This window comes from Taeniopygia guttata, chromosome 2, assembly GCF_048771995.1.
Source record: "Taeniopygia guttata chromosome 2, bTaeGut7.mat, whole genome shotgun sequence".
Lineage (NCBI taxonomy): Eukaryota > Metazoa > Chordata > Aves > Passeriformes > Estrildidae > Taeniopygia > Taeniopygia guttata.
In genome coordinates, this window is record NC_133026.1 from 81,791,243 (window position 1) to 81,812,840 (window position 21,598).

Consider the following 21,598-nt stretch of genomic DNA (forward strand, 5'->3'; position numbering starts at 1 on the left):
AGTAGCTCTGTCCCAGTTGATCTTGCCTTGATAGCCAGAAAGGAAGATGCACAAAATTTTGTAGATAGTGGCTGAAAGCACTATCTCAGTTTCCCAAGCTGGGAGCCCAATAAAATGGGTGTGTTCTGTTTGCCTGGGTGGTTGCTGCAAATAATTTGAAAGGAAGACAAAAGAAAAGTGATAAGCAATCACATTAAGCTTGAACACAAATTATGAAGTCTGTCTTCATAAGTAGTCTCTATTAAATTCTGTGAGATTTTTCTAGTTAGCATTGCTGGTTTTTAGAAACATGGGACTGTAGATGTTTGTACTGATGGCAGTAGGTTTTATATGTGATAGAGGGGAAAACAAAAAATTTCATACATCTAAATGAATAGTCTTATGATGTGCTGCTCAGGGAGGTCCTCACTGCTGGATCCTTAAGAAAATCTACTGACTGAAAAGCCTAGAAAGCTGAGGAGAGAACAAAAGGAACTCATCACATGGGATGCTTTTCTTCACCATTTACTTGATGCTAGTAATTTGTTACTTTCGGACATTTTTTAGAATTTACATTCTTTAGTTTGCTGGAAAATTAATAGACTGTAGCCAAGTGCCACTGAGGTGATTTATCCTTTTTCCTTAAAGGTCCGAATCCTACCAAAAGTCAATGAGGCTTCTCAAAGTATACAGATCCCTTCAAAAAACCCTGCCCATGAATTTCAAATTTAGATTAAACAGCAAAAGAAAGCAATTTAGCTCACATAACAGCCCCTTTTTGAAGCTGTGGTGAAGGAAAATCAGAGCATGCATTTCTTGCATTGGGAAAAAATGGGCGGCGTGCTGATGCTGCGCGGCTGCCGGAGCTGCGCTCGGCACGCTCGCTGTGCGCGGGACGAGTTGTAAACAAGCCCAGCCAACAAGACAAGAGCAGCGCTGTTTCTCCCGGCACACGTCCCGGCGGATCTGGCCGCCGTGCCCGCCTGCCCTGCCGGGCTGCGCAGCTGGGGCAGCGCGGCCGCTCCGCACGCGCGGTGCCGCAGCATCACACACGCACCGCACCGCGCCGCGCCTTCCTCCCTCCCGCGGCATCGCGGCACTGCCACACCTGTGACCAGCCCGCTGCCGCAGACATGGTTTATTTAATTGCACCTTCATTTGTTGCTCTGCGTTTCGTAAACACACCCCAGTGTTGTTTTTTGACTAAAACCTGGTTTTCTTCTAGGGTCGTGCTGTTTGTGTTACAAATTTAAGTTTCTAGTATTTCTAGTCACTTAACATTTAAGCAAGCTGTTGGTTACATAAGTGCTTGCCCAGGCAGCCAAAATTTTTCTTTAAATGATTTATCCATGTGTGGTTTTGGCAGGATGGGTAACTCCATCACTTGAAAACACGCCTATACATCACCTTGTATTTCTGATGCTTTGCCTCTCTCTTCCCATTTTCTGCTTGTCACCCCTTGAAATTACAGGCTTCTCCCTAGCTGTTTTTTTGGGGTTTTTTGGTTTTTTTTGTTTTTTTTTTTTTTTGTGTTGCTCAAATGCTTTCAGGTGTGTTAATAAGAGACTTTTGCCTGTTCTCAAAGGGAAACTAATATGACTGCTGGCCAAAACAATTCTTACCATTTATGTAAGAATGGGGTAAATATACAATTATGCTTGCCAACAATATTCTTCCAGACTCCAAGAGTCTCTTGGACCAGAGAGTATGTGTTTGGGTTTAATGGTCCTTTATGTATTTGTCCTCCATAAATTTGCTCCCTGAAACCACGTGGACTTTTAGGTCTTATGACCTATGATCCTATAGGTCTTATGACCTTATGATCCTATAGTGGGGATCCCCAAAATCGTACCTCCTGTTGTGTGAAGTATTATTTTAGCACCTAATAGTTTTGTTCAATGATCCCCACTTCTTGCATTGAAAGCCACAAAAAGCAATTGATTGCTGAGTAGTTTTTTCAGGACACTTATGATTTTATTGTCTTCTGTCATATCCCATATCAGTCATCTTTTTTTTCCAAACAGAAGGGTCCTAGCTAACTTGTTTATTCCCTCTATGGAGACTACTCCAGATCTTTTGTCATCTTCATCAAATGTTTCTGAACTTTTCTCAGTTTTTATGTCCTTTTCCAGGGGAACTAACTGCACATTGTGCTTAATGCACCCATGCACGTGGTGTTTGTGGAAGCATGTGCTCACTCTTCTGTGCTCCAGTATACTGCTTGGTGATTCTTCATGCTACTAAATATCAAGCTGAGTTTTCACTGGAATTGCTTGTCATACCCTCATTATTATGGTCTGAGCGAGAACCTGGGTTTTTTTATATGTGCTGATAGCATTGTTTTTCTCCACATACATCACTTTTGTCTGCATTGAGATTTGCTTGCTGTTTCATTACTCAGTTGCCTTGGTCCTGTAAGGTCCTTCTGCAGTTCTTTGAAGCTGGAGCTAAACCAGTAGTTGCTGACTGAATTGTATCCCACTGAGAACAGTTTTCTGGGAATCTGCAGGTCCTTAGTAACTCTGAAAGGATCCTAAGCTGGTTGTTTTGTTATGACTAGGTCACAGGAAAGGAATTTTGTATCAAAATGCTGATGAGCAGGATTATCAAAGCCTAAGAGACTACAGTGTTTTCTTTCTAATATTTGAGTAATTAAGTATACATCCACAAAATACTCTCACAGAATGTCTGTTGTCTGGAAAACAGTAACTTATTGGAGGTAAAAAAGTGTCCTAAGGAGCATAGCAAAACTTTTGACAATTTCCCACGAATCTTTTCCAGGGCTCATCAACCTAGAAAACTACCAAGGAGGGTCTTGGGAACCACTCCCTAAACTCCTCTATGGCTTCTCAGGCTTCAAATTCACCAACTAACTTGTTGTACAGCAAGGTGATATTCTGTACATTGAGTTACGAGGTTTTCTTGCCCTTGTAGGTCTGGATGTCTCCCAGGCCAGCTTTTGTCTGGTACACTATCCAGTGTCTATATTTTCAGATGATAATTCAGGGCAGTGAAGAAGGAGTTGTTAACAACCTGAAATACTAAAAATGTCTGTGTCATTTGTCCCAAGTGTTTTTTAAAGCCATTTTACCCCATAGAAGGCTTTGCATTTTCTCTATCATAAAATTTCCTAACTATGAATCTGAATCTAGAGGGACAAATGCACTCAGCTGATCCAAAATGGTCTTCACCTTAGAACTATTTTTCTTTTACACCTTAGTAATGTATTTTATGATGGTGTTTAAAATCATTGCTGCAAAATCAGCTTAGGTTATCTGGATTTATATTTTTTATTGGTGAAAATACTGTAGAGCTTGTAAAAGGTGGCAGGTTGACAGCCTTGAAGTTAAGCTGATTATTCCATTATTTCCTAGCATCTTTCAGCCTTTTAAAGACATCTGCTCTTCTCTAATCTCCCATAGTCAGTTTTTCTGATGACTGCTAAGTCTTCTGAGTTAGTGAAAGCTACTTTCTCTAGGTATCCTTTAATGCTGTTTATCAGGCATGTCTAATTTGTGAAGTTGTCTAATTTGGTTTGGTGTAACTTATTTCATTACTCTCTAACTTGTCCTTCCTCTGGTACCAAAGAGGAACATTCATTGATACGATGTGCATGAGCAGCCTCATATTGTTAAAGGGTTAGGCATCATTTTAGAGACATTAATTACTATATAGAGAATGCAGGTTCAAAAGCAATAATAGTTAACTCAGTTTGAAATCACCTGCTGATCCTTTTTTCTTGAATATATTTATCAGCTTTTTCTTCGGGCCATTCATCAAGGTAAGAACAAACTGCAGAGAACGGTATCTTGTTATCCTGAAATTCTCTTGCTAAGGCACTTCTCAGTGCCTTATTTTGCAAAGGCACTTCTCAGTGCAAAGTGATGTGATTCATATCAAAGAATGCAATGATGCAGCAAGGGAGACTTCAGTGGGACATGAAGAAAAAAATATTCCCCAGAAAAGGAGCTGAGCACTGAGGCAAGTGGCCCAGAGAGATATGGATCTCCACCCTTGGAGATCTTCAGAACTTGTCTGAGTGAGGCCCTGAACAAGCTGACCTAGCCAGGAACGTAGCTCTGCTTTGAGAAGGGGTTTGGACTAGCTCTCCTCCAGAGCTGATTCAAACTTTAGTATTTTTCTGATTCAAGGATCACTTCCAGGTGAATGCCTTCAGTCAAGCACAAACAGCCGCAGCCCTCTGAGACTTTTTGCTGAGTAGACCTTCACCCACCAGCTCTTCAGATGTGGAAATATTGCATTTAGTGCCTGGGGAAACACCTGCACCTGTCTAACTTGAGTTAAACCAGCTTGCAGTGGTCTAACAACACAGTTACTGGATCCCCTACTGACTACCTACAGTAGGTTGGTTGTCAGGGCTTTTCATTTTCTGTAATTCAGGCTGATTCAGTGGAATCTGTCAAAATGCAGGAGGAATAACTTCATGGTTCTTTCAACTTTATCATAAATCAGAGGATAAAAGAGTCAAAACTGCTTATGAAATTGTTAATGTTAGATTGCTGTGGCAGAAATGAATCTCCAGGGTGGAATTTTGTACCACTACCACTATTTGTTACTTCAGGAACACTGCAGAGGTACAAGGCTGGGGAATTGTGTCCTGTGTTCCAAAATGCTGCATTGCTGGCTGAGGAAAGCTTCAGCATATGAATAATGTGAGGCATCTACAGATCAGAATTGTTCCTGTTTTCATTAAGTCATATGTTCAGCTGTAAATGTTACATTGTCTCTAGGGGCAGAGGATGAGTTGTGCATAATGACTGTGAATTTCAGAAAGAAAGGGCAGATCTGAGCAGTTTTAGAACTATTATATTCCCTCAAAAAAAAAAAAAAAAAAAAAAAGGGCATAGTTATTTGGTTACTAGACAGCACAGGAAAACCCATGTCCCCTTCAATTTTGGTCAAGAGATGGCCACCCACCCCAGCAAGCACCAGCCCAGGCCTGAGCTTTGACCAGGAGGGATGTAAGACACTGCTCATTGGTGTGTGGTAAAATCAGATGGTGCAGGAAATTCAGTTTGTTCCTTATCTCAAAAAGGAAGTGACGGTACAAAAGGAATGGCAGCTGCGAAGAACTTGTACTGGGGGGACTGCAGGATGTTCCAAGGAAGCTGGGAAGCACCTCTCTAGGGAAGAAATACCAGTGGAAGGTATTGATAGCAGGCAAGTGGTTTGACTGTCTTGAAAAGAAATGTTCTGCAGAGAGAAGTAACACATTTGTGTGCTGACGGTCTCCTGTGGGTCATACAGGATGTCAGCCAGCCCTGTGGAGATATTTCTGGTGCTCTGGAACATCTTAAAGACAGTCAGAGACAACATTAAGGCAACTGAGCCTTACTTCCCTGTAGGTGGGACTTCAGTGTTTAACTGAATTGCTTCTGATATTAGCCTGTATAGTTTTAAAACTGTATAGTTTTGTTTTCTAATCAAAACATTCTTGAGCAACACTGGCAAAAAAGGGGAGAGAAAGGGAAACATCAAAAATAACAAAAGCAGTCATCACAACTGATGAACAATTTATTTGATTCCTATGGAGAATCTAGTTATTCTGCTTTTCACATCCAAACAGGATTTGAATTTACATCCAATGTTTGGAAAACTCACATAATACCTTACTCAAAAGCCTCAAAAAATAACTAATTCTTTAATGTGTTCCTTCCTATGACAAATTGCAGCAGGTCATGGATGTGACACACTTTGTTAAGGACTGATGTTATCCAAGAGGGTTTACAGGGTTAAAATAATATGAAATCGCTGATCATGCTATTACAGAGACTGTGTTGTTTCCTTGGAGAAGAAATAGGAGGGACATGTAATACAAATGGTGTGTCTGAACACTGAACAGAGAGAATAACATTAACATTTTGTACTACAGGCTGCCTTGGTATAGGGCTGTGATAACAGGGTGGTGCTGTTGACCTCCATGAACTACATTGAAAGGAAAGTCAAACTCAGCCTGATTCTTTCCTGAAGTTTATAGAAAAGCACATTAAATCAGATTTAATCTAAAGAAGTAAACATCACGAAACAGGGTATTTCCCTGCTATATTCTTTGTAGCATGCCAGCCATCTACAAGAAACTGATGTCATTTTCTGTCTCTCTAGATTAATTTCCGGGCTCTGTTCTTGAAGCAAACGAGACTGTGTTTCAAATCAGCTCTGGCCCCTAAAGCGAGCAGGCAGGACTGTGCCAACAGTAGAACAGGATGGGATGGAAGGGACTGGGGGGGTGGTGCAGTGAGCTTCCTGCACCACTAAGGGCTAACTTCCCTGGTTGTTCAGGGTCCAGGTGAGTCTTGGATATGTCCCAGGGTGGACTGTCTTGCTGGGCAGCTGCTTCAATGCTTACCTACTCCTGTATGGAGGCCATTCAGCAAAATATGGCAAAAAACCCCAGGCACCTGACCCTGTCATGGAAGCATGGAATAATTCAGGTTGGGAAAGACCTCTATGATCATAAGTCCAACTGTCAACCCAGCACCACCATGTTCACTACTAAACTATGTCTCCAAGTGCCACATCCTTTTGAACATTTCTGAGGACAGTGACCCCACCACCACTTCTCTGGACAGTCCATTCCAATGCTTGGCAACTCCTTCAGTGAAGACATTTTTTCTAATATACAATCTAGACCTTCCCTAGAACAACTTGAGGCCATTTCTTCTTGTCCTATCACTTGGTACCTTAGGAGAAAGGGCTGACCCTCATTTCACTACAAACTCCTTTCAGGCAGTTGTAGAGAGTGGTTAGGTCCCCCCAAGCCTCCTTTTCTCCAGGCTAAAAACCCCCAGTTCCCTCAGCTACTCCTCACAGGACTTGTGCTCCAGACCCTTCACCAGCTTCCTTGCCTGGTTCTGGACATGCTCCAGCACCTTGTTGTAGTGAGAGGCTCAGAACTGGATGCAGCACTTGAGGTGTGGCCTCACCAGCACTAACACAGGGGTAAGTATTATTACATATGTGTTACTTGATGTTCATATGTTACATATTAATTATTAGTATGTGTTACTTCATGTTCAGTTGGCTGTGATCCAGCACCCCCAGGTTCTTTTCCAATGGGCAACTTTCCAGCCACTCTGCCCCAGTCCTGGAGAGTTCTGTGGAATAATACTTTATACAGCTGTACTGGAATACTGTGTTTTCCTGAAATATTGTACATAGGATGATGGAGAGGTCTCAGTAGGAGATGACTAATTACCAACAAATTGCCATTGATTTAGAGAGGGAATATACACATGATAACTTTTGTCAGGCTCACTGCTGAAACTGCCAATAGAAGAACCCTACTGTGAAAGAATGAACAGTAGATGCTAGTTATAAAATAAATACAAAAAGTCTGAAACAGCTGGTAGGGACAAAACTTGTGTTCATGGCTGGCTGCACCAAGCACAGATGCCAACTACTGTTTCTAAGCAAGATCCAAGAATCTAACAAATGCACTGTGATTACTGGAAATCACCATATTTGCCTCCAGACCTCTGACTGGGATTGAAGGTCTCTGACAGAAAGACTGACTTTGGTTGTAGAGCTGCTCACCCCCTTCTGCCTAGAAGATGAATGCTACCAGCACCAAACTGCTCTCATGTATGGCACAGGGATGCCCAAAAGAAGCCTCCCAAAACAAGCCAAATCAAAGGCAGCTTCTGAGAGCAGCTTCACAAGCTCTAGTTGTGTCAGTGTTCTTCAGAGGGGCATGAACTTGTTCAAGAAACTGCTGAAAACCTCTGCCTCCTGCACCCCTGGAGGATGTAGGATGTGTCTGGAGAAGCCCAGGCTGCTGAAGAAGCCCTGAGCAGAGCAGTGTGCCCAAGCAAGGTTTCCTCAGAGGTAGGTGAGTGGAACCATTGCAAATGCCAAGTTAAAGCTTCTTGTTTCCATAAGTGCTGTGCCCCCGCAGTGCTTTCCTGGCACAGGGGAAGAGCTTGTGTGGCCTGGCTGCGGATATGCTCTTAAATGCTGTGTGCCTGCTGCTTCCCAGAAGGATGCATCCATTCACAAAGGGCTTCCTAGCAGGGTGGTGACACAGGGAACCCCCAGGGAGGCCATGAGGCAGGGGAAGCTTCAGGGAGAAGGAATGAACAGGAAGAAAAGTGGGAGGGCAGAGGATAAACACTAGAATAAACTTGGGAAGCTGGGAAAGATTGCTGGGAGCCAGAGGAATCCTGCAACATTAGGAATAACAAGCAATTTAAAAGTATTGCAGCTGGCTGTGGGTGAGAGGAATGTGGAAGGATTTTGAAGGTCAAACATCTGATGTTAAATGGAAAAGATGCCTCTGGGGAATTGTGTGTATGCACAGCACTGGAACTGCTGCTTTCCAGGACCAAGCAACACGATGAAGCACTGATGCACTTACTGGCTCCAGCTCCTGAGGGAAATGTGTCCGTGCAAGAGCTGCTCTCTCTGGTGCTTGAAGGAGCAGTTAAGGCCATTGTGAGGCAAGCAACACTGCCTCTGCAGACAATATTGAAGAGATGCCAGTTCTGGGCTCAGGAATGATGGTAAAGTCTTCTGAGGATGGGAAGTACCAGAACAAACTGGTGAATAAAATAGGAGGTACCAAACCAATATGGCACATAAAAGAGTAGCCTGTTCCAATAGACCCAGCTGACTTGTGCTCGAGAGTTCAGAAGGGGCTTAAACTGGACTCTGAAGGCAAATGAAATTATGTCATAGTGTATAACACATGGTAAACCTCAGTGCAAGCCCTATATTCAATGTTTATTAAATATGTATATACTCAGATTACCTTAATTGATTTACTTTGTGTTAAATGTTTATATTTATCTATACTTTAAATCTATTCTTTTAAAATTTTGCTGATTACTGATAGACTATATGTATTATATAGTATTTATGTGTATTATATATATTTATATTATAAACTATATTACATATACTGTATATTCTCTATGTGTGTTGTTATAGGTTTATATAACAGAGGGTGTATAATATATGCACATGTTAATATAATTATATATGTTAATATAATTGTATATAATTATATAATATACTATGTGATATCAGATTACATGATAATATCAGATTACAGATAACATACCATATATTATTTCACAGAATTATGGAATGGCCTGGGTTGGAAGGGACCCCAAAGACCATCTCATTCCAAGCCCCTTGCCATGTGCTGGGACACCTTCCAGTAGACCAGATTTCTCAGAGCTCCATCCAGCCCTGACTTTGAACACTTCCAGAGATGGAGCATCTACAGCTTCTCTGGGCAATCTGTTTCAGTGCCTCATCACCCTCACAGTAAAGAGTTTCTTTCTAATATCTAACCTAAACCTACTCTTTCAGTCTGAAGCCATGTTGCCCTGTCCTGCTCTTGGAAATAGTTCCTCTCCATCTTCCTTGTAGCCTCCCTTCAGGCACTGGAAGCCTGCAATTAGGCCATCTTGAAGCCTTTTTGATTTATTATGATTTATTACATAACACACTGTAAGCAGTTCTGTTTACAGTATAGAATGTAGAAAATATATGTATAGTATTGCATTATATAGTCTATGTATATAAATAATATTACATAATATATTTTATATATTATCTATTACATATTAGACATTACTGTCTCACTGAATCCTGATTTTATGCTAGAAGGTTAAGGAGACACAAAAAATGCTGAGTGTCTGTCTTGTTCTCTTGTTTTTTTTTTTTTTTTTTTATTTTCCTGATAAAAACAAAGATTTCTGGGTGGTTCTCAGAATCAAGAGCCAGTAAAACTTATGCCTGCAGCTGGAAAATAAGTTTAACTGATCATCTGAAACAAAATGAAATAAAACAAAAAACCAAACCAAAACAAAACATATATGAAGGACAACATAATGCAATCAATGATTTAAAAGCCTTTCAGGAAGTCCTTTCTTAGCAGCTATAAAAATGTAGAATTTTCTTATGGCTACAAATCTGGCCATGATACAACAAGCAGAGTAGAACAGACAAATCAATTTTCAGGGTGGCAAAAGATTAGAAACATCAAAAGGTTTAAAAACATTAATCTTCAATAGATGATCTACATAACATATTCGATATGTGGACATTTGGAAAGGGAATGTGAACAGCAAATCAGCAAAATTTGTGGAGACTTCAAGGCTATTTGTTTTGGTTAAAGCCTGAAACTATTACAAGGCAAGTTGAAGAAGAATAACCTAATGAGAGACAAGTTGCATGACAAATGGCCCTCCATAGTCAACATAAGGAAAGAGAAGTGGAAGGAGAAGATAAACATCTTCAAACACTTGAATTTTAGAGGGAGAATACCAACATGGTGGTGAGATTTGGGCATTGCTGTAGGCAGCTCATGGAGACCTCTGCTTCGTGGGAGATTCCATGAGGATAAAACACTGAAATGTCACCTTGAGACACAAACTGGGAAAATGTAGCCATTCTTCTCTTTCCTTTTGAACTGGTTTTATTCAGTTCTCAGCAATGCAGGCCTCACTCAGAGGTTGCCGTAAAGAAGACAAGAACCAGCAACCATGCTACTAACTGGACATAAGGAGAAGAGGAAACTCCCAGAGGGCAACTAGGCACTGGAACTGGCTGCCCAGAGGGATGGGGAAGTGTCTACCTTTTGAGTTATTTGGAATTCAGGAGGATAATGCCCTGAGGAATCTGATCTAATGTCCAAGATAATCTTTTTTGGAGCAAAGGGTTGAATGAGATAATCTCCATTCTTATCCCCAGGACAAGATTATGACTCTTCCCTCTGAGCCATCAGGACACAGAATTAGATGACTTTCTCATCCAGTTGCACAATTAATTTGTAGCAATCTCAACATTTCTATATTACACCAAAAATACAAACCAGATGCCTTTTTCAAATCTCATGTAGTACAACATAAAGCAGCTGTTTTTATTGTAGATCATGAACACAGGCTGGAATTTGCATGTAATATTGAAAGATTTTAAGATACAATATATAAATAAAATTAGGCATTCTTTAGGAAAAGCCTGTGTGTTTGTAGATCATGTTCTGAGCCTTCAAATATCCTGGCAATAAAGTTACCAAATAGCCAAAGCTGCCCCGCATGTAACCATGTGAAAATAAGATTCCTTTTTGATCAGCTTTGAGCAGAGGGATCAGGTACAATAATAGACAAAATCAAAACTCTAACTGCAAACTGAGAAACTTTGATGAATGTAAAGATGGACATGACCTGGCAATGTGTATTCACAGCCCAGAAAGCCAAACTGCATCCAAAGTGTGTCCCAGGCTGCATCCAAAACAGTGTGGCTAGCAGAGCCAGGGAGGGGATTCTGCCCTTCTGCTCTGCTCTGGTGAGACCCCACCTGCAGGGCTGCATCCAGCTCTGGGCACCCCAGCACAGGAAGGACAGGAAAATGTTTTGAGGAGGGACACAAAGATGATCAAAGGAATGGAAAACCTTTCCTGTGAGGAAAGGCTGAGAGGTTTGTGGCTCAGCCTGGAGAAGAGAAGACTCCACAGCGACCTTATAGAAGCCTTCCAGTACCTAAAGTGGGACAACAAGAAAGCAGGAGAGGGATTTTTCATAAGGCATGAAATGATAGGACAAGGGGGAATGGCTTCCAACTGAGTCAATTCAGACACAAGGGAGAAATTCTTTATGATGAGGATAGTGAAACACTGGCACAGGTTGCCCAGAGAAACTGGGCAACAGGCCTCATCCCTGGAAAAGCTTAAGGTCAGGCTGGACTTTGACCTGCCCGATCAAGTTGAAGATGACCCTGATCATTGCCAGGGACTTAGACTAGCTGAATTTTAAAGGTCCCTTCCAAAGCACCCCATTCTGTGATTCTTATCCTTTTCAGTTTCTCCCTGAGGGTATGCAGAGCTCTGAGGCAATGCTGGTGCCATCCTTCAGTGCAATACCCAGTGCTGAGTCATTTGGAGCAATCTGGAGAAGACATCTTGTCTTCAGAATGACACAGGATCGTGCTGGAGTTGACATTAACTCTTACCGATTTCCATAAGGTCACTTTCCACTTTCTGAAATAATTGGGTCCCTTTACATTAAGTTAAAGTTATTTTTATTTAAGTAGAAAACATGCTTTATAACTAGTGCTGATAAAATGAATAGGATTTTGTTGTCTTTTTTGGGGGTGGGGATGTTAACTACATTTGTCTCTGAAAAGGTGAAGCTTCCTTTTAAGTGATTTAAAGTGTTAAGTTGCTCAGGAAGGAAGGAATGGATATATGAAAGGAGGGTAAGGTATTTCCTGGCAACTGAGATTTAATTATATGAGTCCCTTTTATGGATGTTTGCCTTACTGATAGAGAGTGACAAAAAGAGAGTGCAGAAGGAGTTGTCTGTCTCAGCTCAATTAATTTTCTTGCAGCTGATTCTCTGAATTTGCTCCCTTTGGCTAGATCAGCAACATCTTTGCAAGTTGGTCTGTATTAACTTTGCTTTTCTTTCTTCTTCCTTACACTGCCCAATATTCTCCCTCCATTTCTACCCCAGCACAAGGAATTGGATAGATTTATCCTTAGGCACCAGCAGATGATTCATTTAGAGAAGTAAAAAAATGGGAAGGGAAAAAATGTATATTTTCCATAGGTAGCCTGTAGACAAAGAGTTGTCTCTGGTCAAGGAGCTGTGAAATAAGAAGCAGTCTCCTATTGCATCTTTCCTTCTTAGATGGAGAAGCTAAGACTTCACGTTTTCTTACAAGAGGGTGGATTCCATCAAAGATACCTAAATGCTTCTCTTCCAGAGTAAAAAATTTAATCTTGTTTAAATAATTTACTACAAAGTATTACATTTTGACCAGTTGTTTGAGTCACAGAGGATAATCTCTTTGCATTACAGATGTTGACTAAACTTTGCCAGTGTTGTAAACTACTGAGCAATGGTATTCCTGCTTTGGCAGGCTATGAGGGAACCAGGGGCAGGACACGTCTGTGGAGCTGGAAGCAAAGCACAGTGGCAGGGGGGTCTGTTTAGAAGAGATTTCTTTTGCCCTTAAAACTAGCCTCTGTAAAAAGTTAAGGATGTTCCTAAGGATCCTTTGAAGATATTTTTTTATTTGAAACAGGGAGGTCCTGGCCTTTTACTAGTTTCTGCTTATGTAGAGAAAAATCTGGCTAAATGTTTAAAAAAACCTTCTGTGCTTTGCTCACGTCAGTTTAAGCTGGATATGCCAGCTGCTTACTTTCATGAGTAAATGACTATTCTTAAGCTTTCCTCATTTGTTTAAGAGCATCGGCATTAGAGGACAAAGGGATGTTGTACTGGGAAATCAAAATGCTGCTTCAATTTCTCCATTACATTAGAGCTCTTACACGTCATGTGGCAAAATCTCAGATCACTTGACAAAGTGTCCTGAAGAGAGAATCTATTGAAATTAATTTCAGTGACAGAAATGAGATGACCTTGTTATAAACCAGGACTCTTCACTCTCAGATTCATACATCTAGTTCTAAGAGGAGATGGCTGCCAGAATTGCTTTGATCCAGCAAATCATAACTTGAAGCCACACAAAGGCTGCAGCATGATTCTTTGTGGTCATTAAGCTAAACACATGCTTCGATTTACTTTTTAAGGACAATTTTCCTCTCTCATTCCAGCTAGTGCATTGCACAAAACTCCCCCAAAACATATCAAATTAAGTATAGCTCTGCAGTTACAACCTCTGCTTACTAGCTGAGGATGTAGGGAATACATGAACATTTCTGAGTGCTCTCCCTCCTACTAGCAATTTTACATTTAAAAGGAGTCTGGCCTTTGATGGTGTCACTGACAGGACCCCTTGAGTACAATCCACATGTATTTCAAATCACTTGGGAAAACACTAGGAAGCTGGAAAGGCACATTTAACAGAATAGCTGCTCAAGGCATATGAAGTAATGTAGGACAAAGAGCTATAAAGAATTTTCTGGTCATCTTTCAAATGGCAGGCAATGCCTGACTTCTCATCCATCCTTCTTTGGCTTTGTTTACTGGAAGGAATTAATGTTCTTCTCTGTTAAAAGAAGATTTCAAGAGAAACAAACAGAATAAACTGGAACTCCTTCTTTAGGAGGATGCAATAACTTCTGGTTCTTTTCCTTCCAAAGAACCTGTAAACTCTTCCAGGAGCACAGTCAGTAGCTGTACTGAAGGGGGTTTCTGCCTCCTCCTTTGCCACCTTCACCATGGTGGATCCTCACCACTTGTACCCTGGTTGGTCTAGTTACATTTATGCTTCTTCCAATAAAGAATTTAGCATGGGTATTATGGGCAGCATCCAGCTGTGACTTTTTGAGGGCTGGTGCAAGAATTGCAGACAGCTCCAGCTAGCAATGGATGGATCACATCATCTGCCCATGAAATTCATGTCACAAAATACTTGGACTCTTCAGGTCACTTCCAGTGGGCAGGAACCTTTAAATGTATTACTGCCAGTACAGAAGGGAGAGCAAAAATGGCCCTAGATAAAGATCTTATTTCTACCCCAATTCCTGCAGAAGATGTCTGTGTAGTTATGCCCCAGGTCTGGAAACCTCATGGGTATTATGGCCAAAAGAATACCAGAACAGAGTCTGTTTCATCTTTGATTTATCTTGATTTGGGTCCAGGGTTCACCTATATATATATATATATATATATATATATATATATATATATATATATATATATATAAAAGTAAATAGCAAATAAAAATATATATAAAAAATAAAAGTACCCCAGGAATAACTGACTGCCCATAGAGTAACTGTTCAGAAGGTCAGGACGAGGGCCAGATTTTTTCTGCTTGGTGATGGAGGAGAGGGGAGAAGCAGCTCAGCACAGGTGCACCTTGTTTGCAAGAGCCCTGTACAGGCTGGGCACACTTGCGCTGGCTGAGAGCAGCAAACCTGCTCTGGCAGTGCTTGACGCTCAGACTGACGGCACTTCCAGTGTGACTCCATTTCGCGGGTCGCAGAGGATAAGGGAGCTGAATCACAGCACTATTCACTGTGGCAACGTTACCAGCTGTGCTCTAGGGCTACTCACTTGGAATAGATGAGCCCTTTGTTCCATCCCTTTGTTTTTCCAAGTGCTCTGACTGTCCTTGTGAGGGAGGGGTACTTGACAACACAACTCTATCTCAGAAACGGGGTCAAAATAAGTGAAATCAGGGAAGGTTTTTGTATTCAGGTGTAGTGATGTAAAGCATACAAGGGAGCAGGGACAGAAAGGTAAATCCAGGTCCTCATATTGCCTGTAGAGCCTTTGACCCTATGAGCTGGACAGGGGAAGTACATGTATTGAGCTAACTGGGATCTGTTGTGCAGCAGAATGTGGACATCAAATGCAAAGCAAAACTATACTGTGAATTGAACTGAAGGTGTGAAGGATGTGCAGAAACACTAAGAAAGTTTGAACTGAACTAAACTGGGAGAAACTCGTCCAAGGGCAGAGAGGCTCCACATTGAGACCTAAAAAATTAGAGAGATGGACAATCAGCAACTGTATGAATTTTAACAAGGTCAAGTGTTGGATTCTGCACCTGGGATGGAGCTATCCTGGATGGGCGGACAGACTGGGGAATCAGATGTTGGAAAGCAGGGCTACAGAAAGACCTGGGGATCCTGGTTGATGGCAAGTTGAACATGAGCCAGCAGTGCCCTGGCAGCCAGAAGGACCCAGGTGTGTCCTGGGGTGCATCAGGCACAGCATCACACCGGGCAAGGAAGGGGATTGTCCTGCTCTGCTCTGAGCTGGGGTGGGCTCACCTCGAGTGCTGGGGGCAGTTCTGGGTACCACAATATGAGAAAGACATTAAACTCTTAGGAACATCCAAAAGAGGGCAACAAAAATGGTGAAGGGCCTTGAGGGGAAGCTGTATGAGGATCAGCTGAGGTCACTTGGTCTGTTCAGCCTGGAGGAGACTGAAGGGAGATCTCATTGCAGTTACAACTTCCTTGTGAGGTGAAGAGGAGGGGCAGGCACTGATCTCTTCTCTGTGGTGACCAGTGACAGGATTGGAGGCAATGGCCCAAAGTTGTGTCAGGGGAGATTTAGGTTGAGTGTTAGAAAAATGTTCTTCACTCAGAGGGTGGTTGGGCAGTGGAACAGGCTCCCCAGGGAAGTGGTCACAGCACCAGCCTGACAGAGTTCAAGAAGCATTTGTACAATGCTCTCAGGCACATGGTGTGACTCTTGGAATGTCCTGTGCAGGGCCAAAAGTTGGACTTGATGATCCTGGTGGATCCACTCCAGTTCAGCACATTCTATGATTCTATGATATAACATATTACAGGAGGAAGTCCCTGTCAGAAATGTCACCAAAATCTTTTTCTCCTCAAATATTAATCTGCAGAATGTTTAAAGGAGGTAAAACTAGAGCACTATTCAGAACAGAGGCTTTGGCCCTAAGAACTCAAGGATAACTCACCTTAGCAATTGTGAAAGACTTGCACTGTGACACAACTTCAATTGGAGTAGCTTGCTTTCTGTAATTTAAATATCTTTCTTGCAGAAGATTCCCTTTGTAAGCTCCAGGCTTGCTTTCCATGACTTCTACTGAGAGAAGTATTTTTCAATCTTGCATTGCAGGGAAACAAACATGACAAACCTGTTAAGCTTAAAGTTCTTCAGGGAAAGCAGAATTAAAAGTTCTCTAAAAACACCCATTTATATGGAAAATATTTGTAGCAGTGGAGTTGTAGCTGGTGTAGGTATGCAAGAGTTTTAGTGTGAATTAGTGATACCTTCAGCAGGTGTTTGTACAACTTCATACTCTAACATCCATGCAGTGAAGTTAGAGCACAGGGTGCTTGGAAAAGGATACTTTATATTTTCTGGAGGTTATCAGCTTTATGAATCAGGCATGTTTTCCCAATACCTCTGGAGAGCAGAATTTTATAATACATATAATATGATAATATAAGTATGATAATATAATAATAACAGAATCATGGAAACATTTAGTTTGGAAAAGACCTATGGAGATCTCTAGACATAATGCTGCTTCAAGCATGGATCAGGTTACTCAGGGATTATGCAGCTGAGTCCCAAAAATTTCCCACAGTGGAGAGTCCACTATGGGCAATCTACTCTAGTGGTTGCCTGCTTGCATGGTTGGAAAATGTTCTTCCCTTTAGACCCCGAACTTTCTTGGTGCCCCTTCAATGTCAAAAGTTGCCATGTTCTGGGGGACAAAACTGGATATAGTACTCCAGAGGTCAAATCACAAGTGAAGAAAAGAATCACACTCCTTGGCCAGCTGGCAACGCCTCTGCCAGTGCAGCCCAGTGCGTGGCTGGTCTTCCTTGAGCCCTTGAGACAGGGGTGCAGTGCTGATCCCTTGTAACTCCTGTCTTCCCAGGACTCCAAGTTCTTTCCTGCAGTGCTGCCAGACAGTCCCAGCCTGCCTTGGTCAGTTGGGTGGCTCCATTTGAATACAGGGTCTAATGCCTGTCACTGTCAAGTTTCATGAAGTTCCTCTTGGCCCATTCCTTCAGCTTCTGATCCAAATTCCTCTGAATATGAGCCCTGTCTTCCAGGATATCAATGACTCCTCCCAGTTTTCTGGGGTTATCATAAATTCTATTAATACACTGCAAAAATCTATTTATGTAATAATAAAAAAAATTAAACCTAATCCAGTATAAGGCATTACCTGTGTTGTATTGTTACTGTGCATTTTCAGAATTAAATGATCCTGGCATAAATGGTTTAAATTTCTTGTAAGGATGATCTACTTTCATTCCCAAGACACATGCTAATCCACGTCAGCATGGATTTTGTGCTGAAATTGAAGTCATGGTTTTGTTGAGGAATATTTAGTAAAAGTCTGCAGATCTTGCTAATGCAAATGGCAAGTGAAGTATGCTTCTAAATCACCCAGGCAACTAGAATTGGTTCAGTTACATTTCACTGATTTGTGCCAAGAGGACCTGCAACATACCTCACATATTTCTGCTAGTGAACCACAAATAATTTAAAACACAGGAGGTCACTCAGTAAGAAAATACGAGAATATTTGACAGCAAAAGATCATAAATGCTATGTGTGGTAGCAAACACTGAGTATAAAATGCAAAGTTTTCAGAGTTCAAGGAGTTATCTCTGAATTCCCGTTTGGTGAAGTACAACTGCAATGAATATTTATTGCCACCTTATTTAGCAGCATGAACAAAAGGAACTGTTATAAATAAACAAACGCTATGACAGTTCCACTGCTGTTAGCTTGACGTTCTTGTCTGCAGTCAGTCAAACTGAAAGACAAAGCAATCAGCGAAAAGACAAAGTCAAACATCCAAATTACAGAGCTTCTATTTTTGTGTTAACTACCGTCATTGCTGATTTGTCCATGACTTGTGCAAGGAAGCTGCTGGTGAAATTTGACAGGCGTCAGCATGGCATTTGCGTGTTTCCAGATTGAAATGAAGGCTTTTAATGTAAATTTACATGACTTGCTTAATGTTTCCTTAGCATATGAGTAAAAGTTTGAAGGGACTAAATTTTACAAAGCAGAGCAACGTACACTTAAGAGGATGCAATGAAGTAGTCAGCAATGTGGGACACATTGCTGACACATGACAGAGGAAGGCTGTCTTTTTAACGTCTTGCAATGTTCTACTGGTGACTCTCCCTGCAGTACCTCACCTCCACCCTTTGATGTAAGGATGAAACCACCTCTACAGTGCAACTGTTCCGATAATACCAGGTGACTCACTTCCAGCCTATTTGTGCTCAGACCTAGTTTGACAGCCACTTTATTCTTCAGAGCCAGCATAACAAAACTTTAACTGTGTTGCTAACTTAGAGGAAAACCCAGTGTGTATTTAGTAATCCACCTGCTCTGCAAGCAGGAACTTGGGTCAGAGGTGTACTGAACCCCTTGATTCAATCCAAGTAAGATGCATGCTTGTGAAGTGTTTCCAAGTCAGTATTTGACAACAAGACAGGATGCACATTGTCTAGGTAAGCTCAGGGGCTTGCTGCCGCTCTCATCCCACAGCTGGCACTTTGTAGGCAGTGCATGGTCTCAGTGCGTGTGCACAGCCCTCTCTGTCTCTCTTGTTCACTTGGATCAGGGCTACATCTTCCCCTCAAGAATGTACTGGGAAGGCTGGAGGACATAATATCCAGAAGTTTTACTTCAGCATTGCTACTAATTGTCATCCTCTGAAATGTGTTGTCTGTAGAAGACTATTTGAGTTGGTGCTTGTCAGGGAGGGAAAACATAACTGGCAAATTATATTGTGCCAGCAGGTCGGTCTACTTAATTCTATTTTATCGATCATAGCAGTTTCAGAGGAACTCCTTTGCCAGAAGATACTGCATGGAAGAGACAAACTTTTCACTCTGACTCTATGCAAATGTTTCCCCATGATTTCAGCTAAGCTTTGGGATGTCTCTGCATGTATCACATCTGCCTACGTAACACTGACAAGTAAATCCTCAGTGTGTCTGCCAAACTCCACACCCAGGCATTCAGCTGGAAGTCAGTTATCCTCTAAAAACTTCTCCAACAAAAAGTGTGCTCATAATCAACCACCTCACTGGAGTCATGTAAATTACCATGCTGATCATACTGCCAGAGTTAAGATGAAGACACCTGTGGCTCCATGTGGGTGCCTGAAAATCTTGAAAGAAAAAAAATTAAAAAGTGGAAGAGAAAAACCACTTACTTTAAATTAATTCTTTAAAGCCCAAAGCCAGTTAATTCTACACTATTTTTCTCTGTATAGTCATCCTATCAAGAAGTTATTTCTCTCTACTGCAAGTTCCTGTGGAATGGAAATTGCAAACACATTGGAGCATTGGACATCACTGCTTGGCAGTTGTGACTCTCAGTGTCTTTCTAAATGATTTTTCTACAAGTATATATATGTTACATTGTCATATCATATGTATTTGTCATACTAGAAAGGCTTTGTTCCAACCCTGCTGTTCACTAAAGAAGTTTCAGTTTAGGATCTTATGCACTGCTTTCAAGAAGGATAATGAAACAAGTCTCTTTTTTTAACATAATATAGTATCATAGCACCAAATAAACAGACCATACCTATGATGTTTCTCTGGGCTCAGGACTGAAGTTTAGGCTGGAATGAAGGAGACATGCTGTGTTTGGGACAGAAAAAAACATAAATTCAAGAGGTCTTTGACTGCTAAGGCTTCAATTGTTGAATTTGTAGGACCAATTTCTAACGACACAGAAATACACTCCCACATAAATCATCAATTCTGTTCCTTGTGGAAATCTTTCAGCATTTAGGTATTCAGGGGTAGCCTTCTTCCCTTATCATAAGCTTGCTTTTCTCAACGCCTGTATTCATTCAAATAGCTTTCTCAGTCTCAAAGAAGATCCTCCAAAAGGATATATTCTAAAGAAGCCAGGAAGTAACTTCCTAATACAGCTTCACACTTCCCCAGATGATAGGTTCAAATTAATCGTCTGTTCTGGGGACAGCAGATGGAAAATAATGTTCCTGATAAAATGGGTCTAATGAGAGCCGAAGGACCTGTGCTGACTGCTAATTTTACAAGAAATCCTAAGGAGACTTTTGATTGGATAAATGGGGAATATTGAAGTTTGCTGTCTGCAAAAGAAATCCTCCCACTTCGCTGATTTTGAGGAACTTTGACCAAGCAGATGACTGTCCAATCTGTTTTCATTTTGGCCTCCTGGAATTTAGAATCTGGGAATGACACTTGGGTTTATTTCTCAGTCACAGAAGAGACGTGATGGCCTGATTTGAGTTCCATAACAGAGCTCCAAATCCTAACATCCTTCTTCTCAGCTGCCAGAATGATAGAACATGGAAGAAGCTCTCACTTTCTGGGATACAAGCAAAAAAGACATTATTGGATCTTAGGTACCTGAAGCAGCTCTGCAATAAGTTCCTGTAGTATGTCCTACCTAAACTGCTTTTTCTGATGTTGTGCTGCTTCCTTCAGTTTATACCCTTCCATTACCAGCCTTTTTATATTGTCATGTGTTTTACTTGTCCAGTTATATTTTCTCCAGACCATACTTTCTCTTTCTCTCTCTCTCTCTCTCTCTCTCTCTCTCTCTCTCTCTCTCTCTCTCTTTCTTTCTCTCTCCTTCTTCTCAGGTTTTCCTCTTTTCCTTCCCCTCATACACCTTTCCTTTCCCAATTTCTCCTTCACTTTTTTTTTAGGCTTGTCTGTAGCAGGGAAAGTAGAACTTGTTTAGTATGCAGTGAGACAAAAACCATGAACTAATTTTCCCTAAAACAGATAAACTCTCTTTATAGATCTCTTAATTAACCACTCTCCTAGCCATCTCCCTCCCTCGCTTCCTGCTCAGAAGCACAAAGCTTCTGCACTCCCTGCTGTCCCCTTTTTCCTGCATGCCCCCAGCACAGGCTGCTCCTGCCATAAGCCATCGTCTCTTTAATAGCAGCAGGATTATTTTTGGTGCAGCAGGAACTTCATCCTGCCCTAGTTCATGCAGTGTACTTTGCCTTCTTTCCTCCTCGCACGAGTTGCTGCCGCAGCTTATGATCACACGCACTCTGCTCCCCTTCTGCTACAGCTTCAAAGCACTCCAGATTTTTTGATTTGCCTCTCCTACTGCTCCAAGACACTGAGTGATGCAGAGAACCTCCTACAGCCAGAAAGTAACTGTGATTTTTAGTGATGATGTTTGCTCTAACTATTTAA